Below are 17490 nucleotides of genomic sequence, written 5' to 3' on the forward strand. Positions count from 1 at the left end.
TGACAAGCGTTGGTTTGATCTTCTTGCGAAATAATTGGACAACATGGTTCAGGTTGTTTTTGTTCACGGAACTTGTGCTCAAAAACATTAAGGGTAAAATGTATTCTGTAATCTGATCATTATCTCAGACCTAGGTTGTTTTCATACAAGACGGTTTTACTTCTCATGAAACATATTTCTTGCATTCTAACATTTCTATTGTGATGGGAAGTTATAAGGAAGAAGCCCGGCTAGCTCAGTTCGGTAGAGCATGAGAGTCTTAATCTCAGGGTCGTGGGTTCGAGCCCCACGTTGGGCTAAGGAGCTTTTGAGATTCGGAATTCAGCACCAGCATGCAGATCAAAGTCTTAGCTTAAAAGACTCCTTATTAAAGGATACTTCAGAGCAAATACATTCCACACACACCAAGCAAACATCAACGGCTGATCAGAATATTATATATATATTAAACCCATCAATTTGTCTAGATTATATAGCTAAACTAGAATGGAAAACTGTAAGAGATTGAATCCCTAACCAATGACAAGCGTGTGTTTAGTCTTCTTGCGAAAGAATTGGACGACATGGTTCAGGCGGTTTTTGTTCACGGAACTTGTGCTCAAAAATATTAAATGTAAAACTTATTCTGTAATCTCATCATTATCTCAGACCTAGGTTGTTTTCATACAAGAAGGTTTTACTTCTCATGAAACATATTTCTTGCATTCTAACATTTCTATTGTGATGGGAAGTTATTTGGAAGAAGCGCCAGCTCAGTTCGGTAGAGCATGACACTTTTAATCTCAGGGTCGTGGGTTCGAGCCCCACGTTGGGCTATGGAGATTTTAAGGTTAGGAATTCTGCACCAGCATGCAGATTAAAGTCTTATCTTAAAAGACTCCTTATTAAAGGATACTTCAGAGCAAATACATTCCATAGAGTTCACACACACCAAGCAAACATCAACGTCTGATCAGAAAATTATATATATATTGAACCCATCAATTTGTCTAGATTAACTAGCCTAACTAGAATGGAAAACTGCCAGAGATTGAATCCCTAACCACTGACAAGCGAGTGTTTGATCTTCTTGCGAAAGAATTGGACAACATGGTTCAGGCGGTTTTTGTTTACGTAACTTGTGCTCAAAAATATTAAAGGTAAAACTTATTCGGTAATCTCATCATTATCTCAGACCTAGGTTGTTTTCATACAAGAGGGTTTTACTTCTCATGAAACATATTTCTTGCATTCTAACATTTATATTATGATGGGAAGTTATTTGGAAGAAGCGCCAGCTCAGTTCGATAGAGCATGACACTCTTAATCTCAGGGTCGTGGGATCGAGACCCACGTTGGGCTATGGAGATTTTAAGGTTAGGAATTGAGCACCAGCATGCAGATGAAAGTCTTAGCTTAAAAGACTCCTTATTAAAGGATACTTCAGAGCAAATACATTCCATAGAGTTCACACACACCAAGCAAACATCAACGTCTGATCAGAAATTTATATATATATTGAACCCATCAATTTGTCTAGATTATCTAGTTTAACTAGAATGAAAACTGTAAGAGATTGAATCCCTAACCAATGACAAGCATGTGTTTGATCTTCTTGCGAAAGAATTGGACAACATGGTTCAGGCGGTTTTTGTTCACGGAACTTGTGCTCAAAAATATTAAATGTAAAACTTATTCTGTAATCTCATCATTATCTCAGACCTAGGTTGTTTTCATACAAGAAGGTTTTACTTCTCATGAAACATATTTCTTGCATTCTAACATTTCTATTGTGATGGGAAGTTATTTGGAAGAAGCGCCAGCTCAGTTCGGTAGAGCATGACACTTTTAATCTCAGGGTCGTGGGTTCGAGCCCCACTTTGGGCTATGGAGATTTTAAGGTTAGGAATTCTGCACCAGCATGCAGATCAAAGTCTTATCTTAAAAGACTCCTTATTAAAGGATACTTCAGAGCAAATACATTCCATAGAGTTCACACACACCAAGCAAACATCAACGTCTGATCAGAAATTTATATATATATCGAACCCATCAATTTGTCTAGATTATCTAGCTTAACTAGAATGGAAAACTGCAAGAGATTGAATCCATAACCAATGACAAGCGTGTGTTTGATCTTGCAAAAGAATTGGACAACATGGTTCAGGCGGTTTTTGTTCACGGAACTTGTGATCAAAAATATTAAATGTAAAACTTATTCTGTAATCTCATCATTATCTCAGACCTAGGTTGTTTTCATACAAGAAGGTTTTACTTCTCATGAAACATATTTCTTGCATTCTAACATTTCTATTGTGATGGGAAGTTATTTGGAAGAAGCGCCAGCTCAGTTCGGTAGAGCATGACACTTTTAATCTCAGGGTCGTGGGTTCGAGCCCCACGTTGGGCTACGGAGATTTTAAGGTTAGGAATTGAGCACCAGCATGCAGATGAAAGTCTTAGCTTAAAAGACTCCTTATTAAAGGATACTTCAGAGCAAATACATTCCATAGAGTTCACACACACCAAGCAAACATCAACGTCTGATCAGAAAATTATATATATATTGAACCCATCAATTTGTCTAGATTATCTAGCCTAACTAGAATGGAAACTGCAAGAGATTGAATCCCTAACCAATGACAAGCGTTGGTTTGATCTTCTTACGAAATAATTGGACAACATGGTTCAGGTTGTTTTTGTTCACGGAACTTGTGCTCAAAAACATTAAAGGTAAAATGTTTTCTGTAAACTGATCATTATCTCAGACCTAGGTTGTTTTCATACAAGAGGGTTTTACTTCTCATGAAACATATTTCTTGCATTCTAACATTTCTATTGTGATGGGAAGTTATGAGGAAGAAGCCCGGCCAGCTCATTTCGGTAGAGCATGAGACGCTTAATCTCAGGGTCGTGGGTTCGAGCCCCACGTTGGGCTATGGAGATTTTAAGGTTAGGAATTGAGCACCAGCATGCAGATCAAAGTCTTATCTTAAAAGACTCCTTATTAAAGGATACTTCAGAGAAAACACATTCTATAGTGTTCACACACACCAAGCAAACATCAACGGCTGATCAGAAAATTATATATATATTGAACCCATCAATTTGTCTAGATTATCTAGTTTAACTAGAATGGAAAACTGCAAGAGATTGAATCCCTAACCAATGACAAGCGTTGGTTTGGTCTTCTTGCGAAAGAATTGGACAACATGGTTCAGGGTGTTTTTGTTCACGGAACTTGTGCTGAAAACATTAGAGGTAAAATTTATTCGGTAATCTCATCATTATCTAAGACCTAGGTTGTTTTCATACAAGACGGTTTTACTTCTCATGAAACATATTTCTTGCATTGTAACATTTCTATTGTGATGGGAAGTTATGAGGAAGAAGCCCGGCCAGCTGATTTTGGTAGAGCATGAGACTCTTAATCTCAGGGTCGTGGGTTTGAGCCCCACGTTAGGCTATGGAGATTTTAAGGTTAGGAATTGAGCACCAGCATGCAGATCAAAGTCTTATCTTAAAAGAATCCTTATTAAAGGATACTTCAGAGAAAATACATTCCATAGTGTTCACACACACCAAGCAAACATCAACGGCTGATCAGAAAATTATATATATATTGAACCCATCAATTTGTCTAGATCATCTAGCCTAACTAGAATGGAAAACTGCAAGAGATTGAATCCCTAACCAATGACAAGCGTAGGTTTGATCTTCTTGCGAAATAATTGGACAACATGGTTCAGGTTTTTTTTTTCACGGAACTTGTGCTCAAAAACATTAAAGGTAAAATGTATTCTGTAAACTGATCATTATCTCAGACCTAGGTTGTTTTCATACAAGAGGGTTTTACTTCTCATGAAACATATTTCTTGCATTCTAACATTTCTATTGTGATGGGAAGTTATGAGGAAGAAGCCCGGCCAGCTGATTTTGGTAGAGCATGAGACTTTTAATCTCAGGGTCGTGGGTTCGAGCCCCACGTTGGGCTATGGAGATTTTAAGGTTAGGAATTGAGCACCAGCATGCAGATCAAAGTCTTAGCTTAAAAGACTCCTTATTAAAGGAAACATCAGAGGATATACATTCCATAGGGTTCACACACACAAAGCAAACATCAACGGCTGATCAGAATATTATACATATATTAAACCCATCAATTTGTCTAGATTATCTAGCCTAACAAGAATGGAAAACTGCAAGAGATTGAATCCCTAACCAATGACAAGCATTGGTTTGATCTTCTTGCGAAATAATTGGACAACATGGTTCAGGTTGTTTTTGTTCACGGAACTTGTGCTCAAAAACATTAAAGGTAAAATGTATTCTGTAATCTGATCATTATCTCAGACCTAGGTTGTTTTCATACAAGAGGGTTTTACTTCTCATGAAACATATTTCTTGCATTCTAACATTTCTATTGTGATGGGAAGTTATAAGGAAGAAGCCCGGCTAGCTCAGTACGGTAGAGCATGAGACTCTTAATCTCAGGGTTGTGGTTTCGAGCCCCACGTTGGGCTATGGAGCATTTGAGATTCAGAATTGAGCACCAGCATGCAGATCAAAGTCTTAGCTTAAAAGACTCCTTATTAAAGAATACTTCAGAGAAAATACATTCCATAGAGTTCACACACACCAAGCAAACATCAACGGCTGATCAGAAAATTATATATATATTGAACCCATCCATTTGTCTAGATTATCTAGTTTAACTAGAATGAAAAACTGCAAGAGATTGAATCCCTAACCAATGACAAGCGTTGGTTTGGTCTTCTTGCGAAAGAATTGGACAACATGGTTCAGGGTGTTTTTGTTCACGGAACTTGTGCTGAAAACATTAAAGGTAAAACTTATTCTGTAATCTGATCATTATCTCAGACCTAGGTTGTTTTCATACAAGAGGGTTTTACTTCTCATGAAACATATTTCTTGCATTCTAACATTTCTATTGTGATGGGAAGTTATAAGGAAGAAGCCCGGCTATCTCAGTTCGGTAGAGCATGAGACTCTTAATCTCAGGGTCCTGGTTTCGAGCCCCACGTTGGGCTATGGAGCTTTTGAGATTCGGAATTGAGCACCAGCATGCAGATCAAAGTCTTAGCTTAAAAGACTCCTTATTAAAGGAAACATCAGAGGATATACATTCCATAGGGTTCACACACACAAAGCAAACATCAACGGCTGATCAGAATATTATACATATATTAAACCCATCAATTTGTCTAGATTATATAGCTAAACTAGAATGGAAAACTGTAAGAGATTGAATCCCTAACCAATGAAAAGCGTGTTTGATCTTCTTGCGAAAGAATTGGACAACATGGTTCAGGCGGTTTTTGTTCACGGAACTTGTGCTCAAAAATATTAAATGTAAAACTTATTCTGTAATCTCATCATTATCTCAGACCTAGGTTGTTTTCATACAAGACGGTTTTACTTCTCATGAATCATATTTCTTGCATTCTAACATTTCTATTGTGATGGGAAGTTATTTGGAAGAACCGCCAGCTTAGTTCGGTAGAGCATGACACTTTTAATCTCAGGGTCGTGGGTTCGAGCCCCACGTTGGGCTATGGAGATTTTAAGGGTAGGAATTGAGCACCAGCATGCAGATCAAAGTCTTATCTTAAAAGACTCCTTATTAAAGGATACTTCAGAGCAAATACATTCCATAGTGTTCACACACACCAAGCAAACATCAACGGCTGATCAGAAAATTATATATATATTGAACCCATCAATTTGTCTAGATTATCTAGCTTAACTAGAATGGAAAACTGCAAGAGATTGAATCCCTAACCAATGACAAGCGTGTGTTTGATCTTCTTGCGAAAGAATTGGACAACATGGTTCAGGCGGTTTTTGTTCACAGAACTTGTGCTCAAAAATATTAAATGTAAAACATATTCTGTAATCTCATCATTATCTCAGACCTAGGTTGTTTTCATACAAGAAGGTTTTACTTCTCATGAAACATATTTCTTGCATTCTAACATTTCTATTGTGATGGGAAGTTATGAGGAAGAAGCCCGGCCAGCTGATTTTGGTAGAGCATGAGACTCTTAATCTCAGGGTCGTGGGTTTGAGCCCCACGTTGGGCTATGGAGATTTTAAGGTTAGGAATTGAGCACCAGCATGCAGATCAAAGTCTTATCTTAAAAGAATCCTTATTAAAGGATACTTCAGAGAAAATACATTCCATAGTGTTCACACACACCAAGCAAACATCAACGGCTGATCAGAAAATTATATATATATTGAACCCATCAATTTGTCTAGATTATCTAGTTTAACTAGAATGAAAACTGTAAGAGATTGAATCCCTAACCAATGACAAGCGTGTGTTTGATCTTCTTGCGAAAGAATTGGACAACATGGTTCAGGCGGTTTTTGTTCACGGAACTTGTGCTCAAAAATATTAAATGTAAAACTTATTCTGTAATCTCATCATTATCTCAGACATAGGTTGTTTTCATACAAGAAGGTTTTACTTCTCATGAAACATATTTCTTGCATTCTAACATTTCTATTGTGATGGGAAGTTATTTGGAAGAAGCGCCAGCTCAGTTCGGTAGAGCATGACACTTTTAATCTCAGGGTCGTGGGTTCGAGCCCCACTTTGGGCTATGGAGATTTTAAGGTTAGGAATTCTGCACCAGCATGCAGATCAAAGTCTTATCTTAAAAGACTCCTTATTAAAGGATACTTCAGAGCAAATACATTCCATAGAGTTCACACACACCAAGCAAACATCAACGTCTGATCAGAAAATTATATATATATTGAACCCATCAATTTGTCTAGATTATCTAGCCTAACTAGAATGGAAACTGCAAGAGATTGAATCCCTAACCAATGACAAGCGTTGGTTTGATCTTCTTACGAAATAATTGGACAACATGGTTCAGGTTGTTTTTGTTCACGGAACTTGTGCTCAAAAACATTAAAGGTAAAATGTTTTCTGTAAACTGATCATTATCTCAGACCTAGGTTGTTTTCATACAAGAGGGTTTTACTTCTCATGAAACATATTTCTTGCATTCTAACATTTCTATTGTGATGGGAAGTTATGAGGAAGAAGCCCGGCCAGCTCATTTCGGTAGAGCATGAGACGCTTAATCTCAGGGTCGTGGGTTCGAGCCCCACGTTGGGCTATGGAGATTTTAAGGTTAGGAATTGAGCACCAGCATGCAGATCAAAGTCTTATCTTAAAAGACTCCTTATTAAAGGATACTTCAGAGAAAACACATTCTATAGTGTTCACACACACCAAGCAAACATCAACGGCTGATCAGAAAATTATATATATATTGAACCCATCAATTTGTCTAGATTATCTAGTTTAACTAGAATGGAAAACTGCAAGAGATTGAATCCCTAACCAATGACAAGCGTTGGTTTGGTCTTCTTGCGAAAGAATTGGACAACATGGTTCAGGGTGTTTTTGTTCACGGAACTTGTGCTGAAAACATTAAAGGTAAAATTTATTCGGTAATCTCATCATTATCTAAGACCTAGGTTGTTTTCATACAAGACGGTTTTACTTCTCATGAAACATATTTCTTGCATTCTAACATTTCTATTGTGATGGGAAGTTATGAGGAAGAAGCCCGGCCAGCTGATTTTGGTAGAGCATGAGACTCTTAATCTCAGGGTCGTGGGTTTGAGCCCCACGTTAGGCTATGGAGATTTTAAGGTTAGGAATTGAGCACCAGCATGCAGATCAAAGTCTTATCTTAAAAGAATCCTTATTAAAGGATACTTCAGAGAAAATACATTCCATAGTGTTCACACACACCAAGCAAACATCAACGGCTGATCAGAAAATTATATATATATTGAACCCATCAATTTGTCTAGATCATCTAGCCTAACTAGAATGGAAAACTGCAAGAGATTGAATCCCTAACCAATGACAAGCGTAGGTTTGATCTTCTTGCGAAATAATTGGACAACATGGTTCAGGTTTTTTTTTTCACGGAACTTGTGCTCAAAAACATTAAAGGTAAAATGTATTCTGTAAACTGATCATTATCTCAGACCTAGGTTGTTTTCATACAAGAGGGTTTTACTTCTCATGAAACATATTTCTTGCATTCTAACATTTCTATTGTGATGGGAAGTTATGAGGAAGAAGCCCGGCCAGCTGATTTTGGTAGAGCATGAGACTTTTAATCTCAGGGTCGTGGGTTCGAGCCCCACGTTGGGCTATGGAGATTTTAAGGTTAGGAATTGAGCACCAGCATGCAGATCAAAGTCTTAGCTTAAAAGACTCCTTATTAAAGGAAACATCAGAGGATATACATTCCATAGGGTTCACACACACAAAGCAAACATCAACGGCTGATCAGAATATTATACATATATTAAACCCATCAATTTGTCTAGATTATCTAGCCTAACAAGAATGGAAAACTGCAAGAGATTGAATCCCTAACCAATGACAAGCATTGGTTTGATCTTCTTGCGAAATAATTGGACAACATGGTTCAGGTTGTTTTTGTTCACGGAACTTGTGCTCAAAAACATTAAAGGTAAAATGTATTCTGTAATCTGATCATTATCTCAGACCTAGGTTGTTTTCATACAAGAGGGTTTTACTTCTCATGAAACATATTTCTTGCATTCTAACATTTCTATTGTGATGGGAAGTTATAAGGAAGAAGCCCGGCTAGCTCAGTACGGTAGAGCATGAGACTCTTAATCTCAGGGTTGTGGTTTCGAGCCCCACGTTGGGCTATGGAGCATTTGAGATTCAGAATTGAGCACCAGCATGCAGATCAAAGTCTTAGCTTAAAAGACTCCTTATTAAAGAATACTTCAGAGAAAATACATTCCATAGAGTTCACACACACCAAGCAAACATCAACGGCTGATCAGAAAATTATATATATATTGAACCCATCCATTTGTCTAGATTATCTAGTTTAACTAGAATGAAAAACTGCAAGAGATTGAATCCCTAACCAATGACAAGCGTTGGTTTGGTCTTCTTGCGAAAGAATTGGACAACATGGTTCAGGGTGTTTTTGTTCACGGAACTTGTGCTGAAAACATTAAAGGTAAAACTTATTCTGTAATCTGATCATTATCTCAGACCTAGGTTGTTTTCATACAAGAGGGTTTTACTTCTCATGAAACATATTTCTTGCATTCTAACATTTCTATTGTGATGGGAAGTTATAAGGAAGAAGCCCGGCTATCTCAGTTCGGTAGAGCATGAGACTCTTAATCTCAGGGTCCTGGTTTCGAGCCCCACGTTGGGCTATGGAGCTTTTGAGATTCGGAATTGAGCACCAGCATGCAGATCAAAGTCTTAGCTTAAAAGACTCCTTATTAAAGGAAACATCAAAGGATATACATTCCATAGGGTTCACACACACAAAGCAAACATCAACGGCTGATCAGAATATTATACATATATTAAACCCATCAATTTGTCTAGATTATATAGCTAAACTAGAATGGAAAACTGTAAGAGATTGAATCCCTAACCAATGAAAAGCGTGTTTGATCTTCTTGCGAAAGAATTGGACAACATGGTTCAGGCGGTTTTTGTTCACGGAACTTGTGCTCAAAAATATTAAATGTAAAACTTATTCTGTAATCTCATCATTATCTCAGACCTAGGTTGTTTTCATACAAGACGGTTTTACTTCTCATGAATCATATTTCTTGCATTCTAACATTTCTATTGTGATGGGAAGTTATTTGGAAGAACCGCCAGCTCAGTTCGGTAGAGCATGACACTTTTAATCTCAGGGTCGTGGGTTCGAGCCCCACGTTGGGCTATGGAGATTTTAAGGGTAGGAATTGAGCACCAGCATGCAGATCAAAGTCTTATCTTAAAAGACTCCTTATTAAAGGATACTTCAGAGCAAATACATTCCATAGTGTTCACACACACCAAGCAAACATCAACGGCTGATCAGAAAATTATATATATATTGAACCCATCAATTTGTCTAGATTATCTAGCTTAACTAGAATGGAAAACTGCAAGAGATTGAATCCCTAACCAATGACAAGCGTGTGTTTGATCTTCTTGCGAAAGAATTGGACAACATGGTTCAGGCGGTTTTTGTTCACAGAACTTGTGCTCAAAAATTTTAAATGTAAAACATATTCTGTAATCTCATCATTATCTCAGACCTAGGTTGTTTTCATACAAGAAGGTTTTACTTCTCATGAAACATATTTCTTGCATTCTAACATTTCTATTGTGATGGGAAGTTATGAGGAAGAAGCCCGGCCAGCTGATTTTGGTAGAGCATGAGACTTTTAATCTCAGGGTCGTGGGTTCGAGCCCCACGTTGGGCTATGGAGATTTTAAGGTTAGGAATTGAGCACCAGCATGCAGATCAAAGTCTTAGCTTAAAAGACTCCTTATTAAAGGAAACATCAGAGGATATACATTCCATAGGGTTCACACACACAAAGCAAACATCAACGGCTGATCAGAATATTATACATATATTAAACCCATCAATTTGTCTAGATTATCTAGCCTAACAAGAATGGAAAACTGCAAGAGATTGAATCCCTAACCAATGACAAGCATTGGTTTGATCTTCTTGCGAAATAATTGGACAACATGGTTCAGGTTGTTTTTGTTCACGGAACTTGTGCTCAAAAACATTAAAGGTAAAATGTATTCTGTAATCTGATCATTATCTCAGACCTAGGTTGTTTTCATACAAGAGGGTTTTACTTCTCATGAAACATATTTCTTGTATTCTAACATTTCTATTGTGATGGGAAGTTATAAGGAAGAAGCCCGGCTAGCTCAGTACGGTAGAGCATGAGACTCTTAATCTCAGGGTTGTGGTTTCGAGCCCCACGTTGGGCTCTGGAGCTTTTGAGATTCAGAATTGAGCACCAGCATGCAGATCAAAGTCTTAGCTTAAAAGACTCCTTATTAAAGAATACTTCAGAGAAAATACATTCCATAGAGTTCACACACACCAAGCAAACATCAACGGCTGATCAGAAAATTATATATATATTGAACCCATCCATTTGTCTAGATTATCTAGTTTAACTAGAATGAAAAACTGCAAGAGATTGAATCCCTAACCAATGACAAGCGTTGGTTTGGTCTTCTTGCGAAAGAATTGGACAACATGGTTCAGGGTGTTTTTGTTCACGGAACTTGTGCTGAAAACATTAAAGGTAAAACTTATTCTGTAATCTGATCATTATCTCAGACCTAGGTTGTTTTCATACAAGAGGGTTTTACTTCTCATGAAACATATTTCTTGCATTCTAACATTTCTATTGTGATGGGAAGTTATAAGGAAGAAGCCCGGCTATCTCAGTTCGGTAGAGCATGAGACTCTTAATCTCAGGGTCCTGGTTTCGAGCCCCACGTTGGGCTATGGAGCTTTTGAGATTCGGAATTGAGCACCAGCATGCAGATCAAAGTCTTAGCTTAAAAGACTCCTTATTAAAGGAAACATCAAAGGATATACATTCCATAGGGTTCACACACACAAAGCAAACATCAACGGCTGATCAGAATATTATACATATATTAAACCCATCAATTTGTCTAGATTATATAGCTAAACTAGAATGGAAAACTGTAAGAGATTGAATCCCTAACCAATGAAAAGCGTGTTTGATCTTCTTGCGAAAGAATTGGACAACATGGTTCAGGCGGTTTTTGTTCACGGAACTTGTGCTCAAAAATATTAAATGTAAAACTTATTCTGTAATCTCATCATTATCTCAGACCTAGGTTGTTTTCATACAAGACGGTTTTACTTCTCATGAATCATATTTCTTGCATTCTAACATTTCTATTGTGATGGGAAGTTATTTGGAAGAACCGCCAGCTCAGTTCGGTAGAGCATGACACTTTTAATCTCAGGGTCGTGGGTTCGAGCCCCACGTTGGGCTATGGAGATTTTAAGGGTAGGAATTGAGCACCAGCATGCAGATCAAAGTCTTATCTTAAAAGACTCCTTATTAAAGGATACTTCAGAGCAAATACATTCCATAGTGTTCACACACACCAAGCAAACATCAACGGCTGATCAGAAAATTATATATATATTGAACCCATCAATTTGTCTAGATTATCTAGCTTAACTAGAATGGAAAACTGCAAGAGATTGAATCCCTAACCAATGACAAGCGTGTGTTTGATCTTCTTGCGAAAGAATTGGACAACATGGTTCAGGCGGTTTTTGTTCACAGAACTTGTGCTCAAAAATTTTAAATGTAAAACATATTCTGTAATCTCATCATTATCTCAGACCTAGGTTGTTTTCATACAAGAAGGTTTTACTTCTCATGAAACATATTTCTTGCATTCTAACATTTCTATTGTGATGGGAAGTTATGAGGAAGAAGCCCGGCCAGCTGATTTTGGTAGAGCATGAGACTTTTAATCTCAGGGTCGTGGGTTCGAGCCCCACGTTGGGCTATGGAGATTTTAAGGTTAGGAATTGAGCACCAGCATGCAGATCAAAGTCTTAGCTTAAAAGACTCCTTATTAAAGGAAACATCAGAGGATATACATTCCATAGGGTTCACACACACAAAGCAAACATCAACGGCTGATCAGAATATTATACATATATTAAACCCATCAATTTGTCTAGATTATCTAGCCTAACAAGAATGGAAAACTGCAAGAGATTGAATCCCTAACCAATGACAAGCATTGGTTTGATCTTCTTGCGAAATAATTGGACAACATGGTTCAGGTTGTTTTTGTTCACGGAACTTGTGCTCAAAAACATTAAAGGTAAAATGTATTCTGTAATCTGATCATTATCTCAGACCTAGGTTGTTTTCATACAAGAGGGTTTTACTTCTCATGAAACATATTTCTTGTATTCTAACATTTCTATTGTGATGGGAAGTTATAAGGAAGAAGCCCGGCTAGCTCAGTACGGTAGAGCATGAGACTCTTAATCTCAGGGTTGTGGTTTCGAGCCCCACGTTGGGCTCTGGAGCTTTTGAGATTCAGAATTGAGCACCAGCATGCAGATCAAAGTCTTAGCTTAAAAGACTCCTTATTAAAGAATACTTCAGAGAAAATACATTCCATAGAGTTCACACACACCAAGCAAACATCAACGGCTGATCAGAAAATTATATATATATTGAACCCATCCATTTGTCTAGATTATCTAGTTTAACTAGAATGAAAAACTGCAAGAGATTGAATCCCTAACCAATGACAAGCGTTGGTTTGGTCTTCTTGCGAAAGAATTGGACAACATGGTTCAGGGTGTTTTTGTTCACGGAACTTGTGCTGAAAACATTAAAGGTAAAACTTATTCTGTAATCTGATCATTATCTCAGACCTAGGTTGTTTTCATACAAGAGGGTTTTACTTCTCATGAAACATATTTCTTGCATTCTAACATTTCTATTGTGATGGGAAGTTATAAGGAAGAAGCCAGGCTATCTCAGTTCGGTAGAGCATGAAACTCTTAATCTCAGGGTCCTGGTTTCGAGCCCCACGTTGGGCTATGGAGCTTTTGAGATTCGGAATTGAGCACCAGCATGCAGATCAAAGTCTTAGCTTAAAAGACTCCTTATTAAAGGAAACATCAGAGGATATACATTCCATAGGGTTCACACACACAAAGCAAACATCAACGGCTGATCAGAATATTATACATATATTAAACCCATCAATTTGTCTAGATTATATAGCTAAACTAGAATGGAAAACTGTAAGAGATTGAATCCCTAACCAATGACAAGCGTGTGTTTGATCTTCTTGCGAAAGAATTGGACAACATGGTTCAGGCGGTTTTTGTTCACGGAACTTGTGCTCAAAAATATTAAATGTAAAACTTATTCTGTAATCTCATCATTATCTCAGACCTAGGTTGTTTTCATACAAGACGGTTTTACTTCTCATGAATCATATTTCTTGCATTCTAACATTTCTATTGTGATGGGAAGTTATTTGGAAGAACCGCCAGCTCAGTTCGGTAGAGCATGACACTTTTAATCTCAGGGTCGTGGGTTCGAGCCCCACGTTGGGCTATGGAGATTTTAAGGGTAGGAATTGAGCACCAGCATGCAGATCAAAGTCTTATCTTAAAAGACTCCTTATTAAAGGATACTTCAGAGCAAATACATTCCATAGTGTTCACACACACCAAGCAAACATCAACGGCTGATCAGAAAATTATATAGATATTGAACCCATCAATTTGTCTAGATTATCTAGCTTAACTAGAATGGAAAACTGTAAGAGATTGAATCCCTAACCAAAGACAAGCGTGTGTTTGATCTTCTTGCGAAAGAATTGGACAACATGGTTCAGGCGGTTTTTGTTCACGGAACTTGTGCTCAAAAATATTAAATGTAAAACTTATTCTGTAATCTCATCATTATCTCAGACCTAGGTTGTTTTCATACAAGACGGTTTTACTTCTCATGAAACATATTTCTTGCATTCTAACATTTCTATTATGATGGAAAGTTATTTGGAAGAAGCGCCAGCTCAGTTCGATAGAGCATGAGACTCTTAATCTCAGGTTCGTGGGTTCGAGCCCCACGTTTGGCTATGGAGATTTTAAGGTTAGGAATTGAGCACCAGCATGCAGATAAAAGTCTTAGCTTAAAAGACTCCTTATTAAAAAATACTTCAGAGAAAATACATTCCATAGTGTTCACACACACCAAGCAAACATCAACGGCTGATCAGAAAATTATATATATATTGAACCCATCAATTTGTCTAGATTATCTAGCCTAACTAGAATGGAAAACTACAAGAGATTGAATCCCTAACCAATGACAAGCGTTGGTTTGGTCTTCTTACGAAATAATTGGACAACATGGTTCAGGTTGTTTTTGTTCACGGAAATTGTGCTCAAAAACATTAAAGGTAAAACTTATTCTGTAATCTGATCATTATCTCAGACCTAGGTTGTTTTCATACAAGAGGGTTTTACTTCTCATGAAACATATTTCTTGCATTCTAACATTTCTATTGTGATGGGAAGTTATGAGGAAGAAGCCCGGCCAGCTGATTTTGGTAGAGCATGAGACTCTTAATCTCAGGGTCGTGGGTTTGAGCCCCACGTTGGGCTATGGAGATTTTAAGGTTAGGAATTGAGCACCAGCATGCAGATCAAAGTCTTATCTTAAAAGAATCCTTATTAAAGGATACTTCAGAGAAAATACATTCCATAGTGTTCACACACACCAAGCAAACATCAACGGCTGATCAGAAAATTATATATATATTGAACCCATCAATTTGTCTAGATTATCTAGTTTAACTAGAATGGAAAACTGCAAGCTCCTTAACGTTAGGCTAAGGAGCTTTTGAGATTCGGAATTGAGCACCAGCATGCAGATCAAAGTCTTAGCTTAAAACACTCCTTATTAAAGGATACTTCAGAGCAAATACATTCCATAGAGTTCACACACACCAAGCAAACATCAACGGCTGATCAGAATATTATATATATATTAAACCCATCAATTTGTCTAGATTATATAGCTAAACTAGAATGGAAAACTGTGAGAGATTGAATCCCTAACCAATGACAAGCGTGTGTTTGATCTTCTTGCGAAAGAATTGGACAACATGGTTCAGGCGGTTTTTGTTCACGGAACTTGTGCTCAAAAACATTAAAGGTAAAATGTATTCTGTAATCTCATCATCATCTCAGACCTAGGTTGTTTTCATACAAGAACGTTTTACTTCTCATGAAACATATTTCTTGCATTCTAACATTTCTATTGTGATGGGAAGTTATTTGGAAGAAGCGCCAGCTCAGTTCGGTAGAGCATGACACTTTTAAACTCAGGGTCGTGGGTTCGAGCCCCACGTTGGGCTATGGAGATTTTAAGGTTAGGAATTCAGCACCAGCATGCAGATCAAAGTCTTATCTTAAAAGACTCCTTATTAAAGGATACTTCAGAGCAAATACATTCCATAGAGTTCACACACACCAAGCAAACATCAACTTCTGATCAGAAAATTATATATATATTGAACCCATCAATTTGTCTAGATTATCTAGTTTAACTAGAATGGAAAACTGCAAGCTCCTTAACGTTAGGCTAAGGAGCTTTTGAGATTCGGAATTGAGCACCAGCATGCAGATCAAAGTCTTAGCTTAAAACACTCCTTATTAAAGGATACTTCAGAGCAAATACATTCCATAGAGTTCACACACACCAAGCAAACATCAACGGCTGATCAGAATATTATATATATATTAAACCCATCAATTTGTCTAGATTATATAGCTAAACTAGAATGGAAAACTGTGAGAGATTGAATCCCTAACCAATGACAAGCGTGTGTTTGATCTTCTTGCGAAAGAATTGGACAACATGGTTCAGGCGGTTTTTGTTCACGGAACTTGTGCTCAAAAACATTAAAGGTAAAATGTATTCTGTAATCTCATCATTATCTCAGACCTAGGTTGTTTTCATACAAGAACGTTTTACTTCTCATGAAACATATTTCTTGCATTCTAACATTTCTATTGTGATGGGAAGTTATTTGGAAGAAGCGCCAGCTCAGTTCGGTAGAGCATGACACTTTTAAACTCAGGGTCGTGGGTTCGAGCCCCACGTTGGGCTATGGAGATTTTAAGGTTAGGAATTCAGCACCAGCATGCAGATCAAAGTCTTATCTTAAAAGACTCCTTATTAAAGGATACTTCAGAGCAAATACATTCCATAGAGTTCACACACACCAAGCAAACATCAACTTCTGATCAGAAAATTATATATATATTGAACCCATCAATTTGTCTAGATTATCTAGTTTAACTAGAATGGAAAACTGCAAGCTCCTTAACGTTGGTCTAAGGAGCTTTTGAGATTCGGAATCGAGCACCAGCATGCAGATCAAAGTCTTACCTTAAAACACTCCTTATTAAAGGATACTTCAGAGCAAATACATTCAATAGAGTTCACACACACCAAGCAAACATCAACGGCTGATCAGAATATTATATATATATTAAACCCATCAATTTGTCTAGATTATATAGCTAAACTAGAATGGAAAACTGCAAGAGATTGAATCCCTAACCAATGACAAGCGTGTGTTTGATCTTCTTGCGAATGAATTGGACAACATGGTTCAGGCGGTTTTCGTTCACGGAACTTGTGCTCAAAAACATTAAAGGTAAAATGTATTCTGTAATCTCATCATTATCTCAGACCTAGGTTGTTTTCATACAAGAGGGTTTTACTTCTCATGAAACATATTTCTTGCATTCTAACATTTCTATTGTGATGGGAAGTTATGAGGAAGAAGCCCGGCTAGCTCAGTTGGGTAGAGCATGAGACTCTTGATCTCAGGGTTGTGTGTTCGAGCCCCACGTTGGGCTATGGAGCTTTTGAGATTCGGAATTGAGCACCAGCATGCAGATCAAAGTCTTAGCTTAAAAGACTCCTTATTAAAGGATACTTCAGAGCAAATACATTCCATAGAGTTCACACACACCAAGCAAACATCAACGGCTGATAAGAATATTATATATATATTAAACCCATCAATTT

The sequence above is a fragment of the Platichthys flesus genome, chromosome 20, assembly GCF_949316205.1.
Source record: "Platichthys flesus chromosome 20, fPlaFle2.1, whole genome shotgun sequence".
Lineage (NCBI taxonomy): Eukaryota > Metazoa > Chordata > Actinopteri > Pleuronectiformes > Pleuronectidae > Platichthys > Platichthys flesus.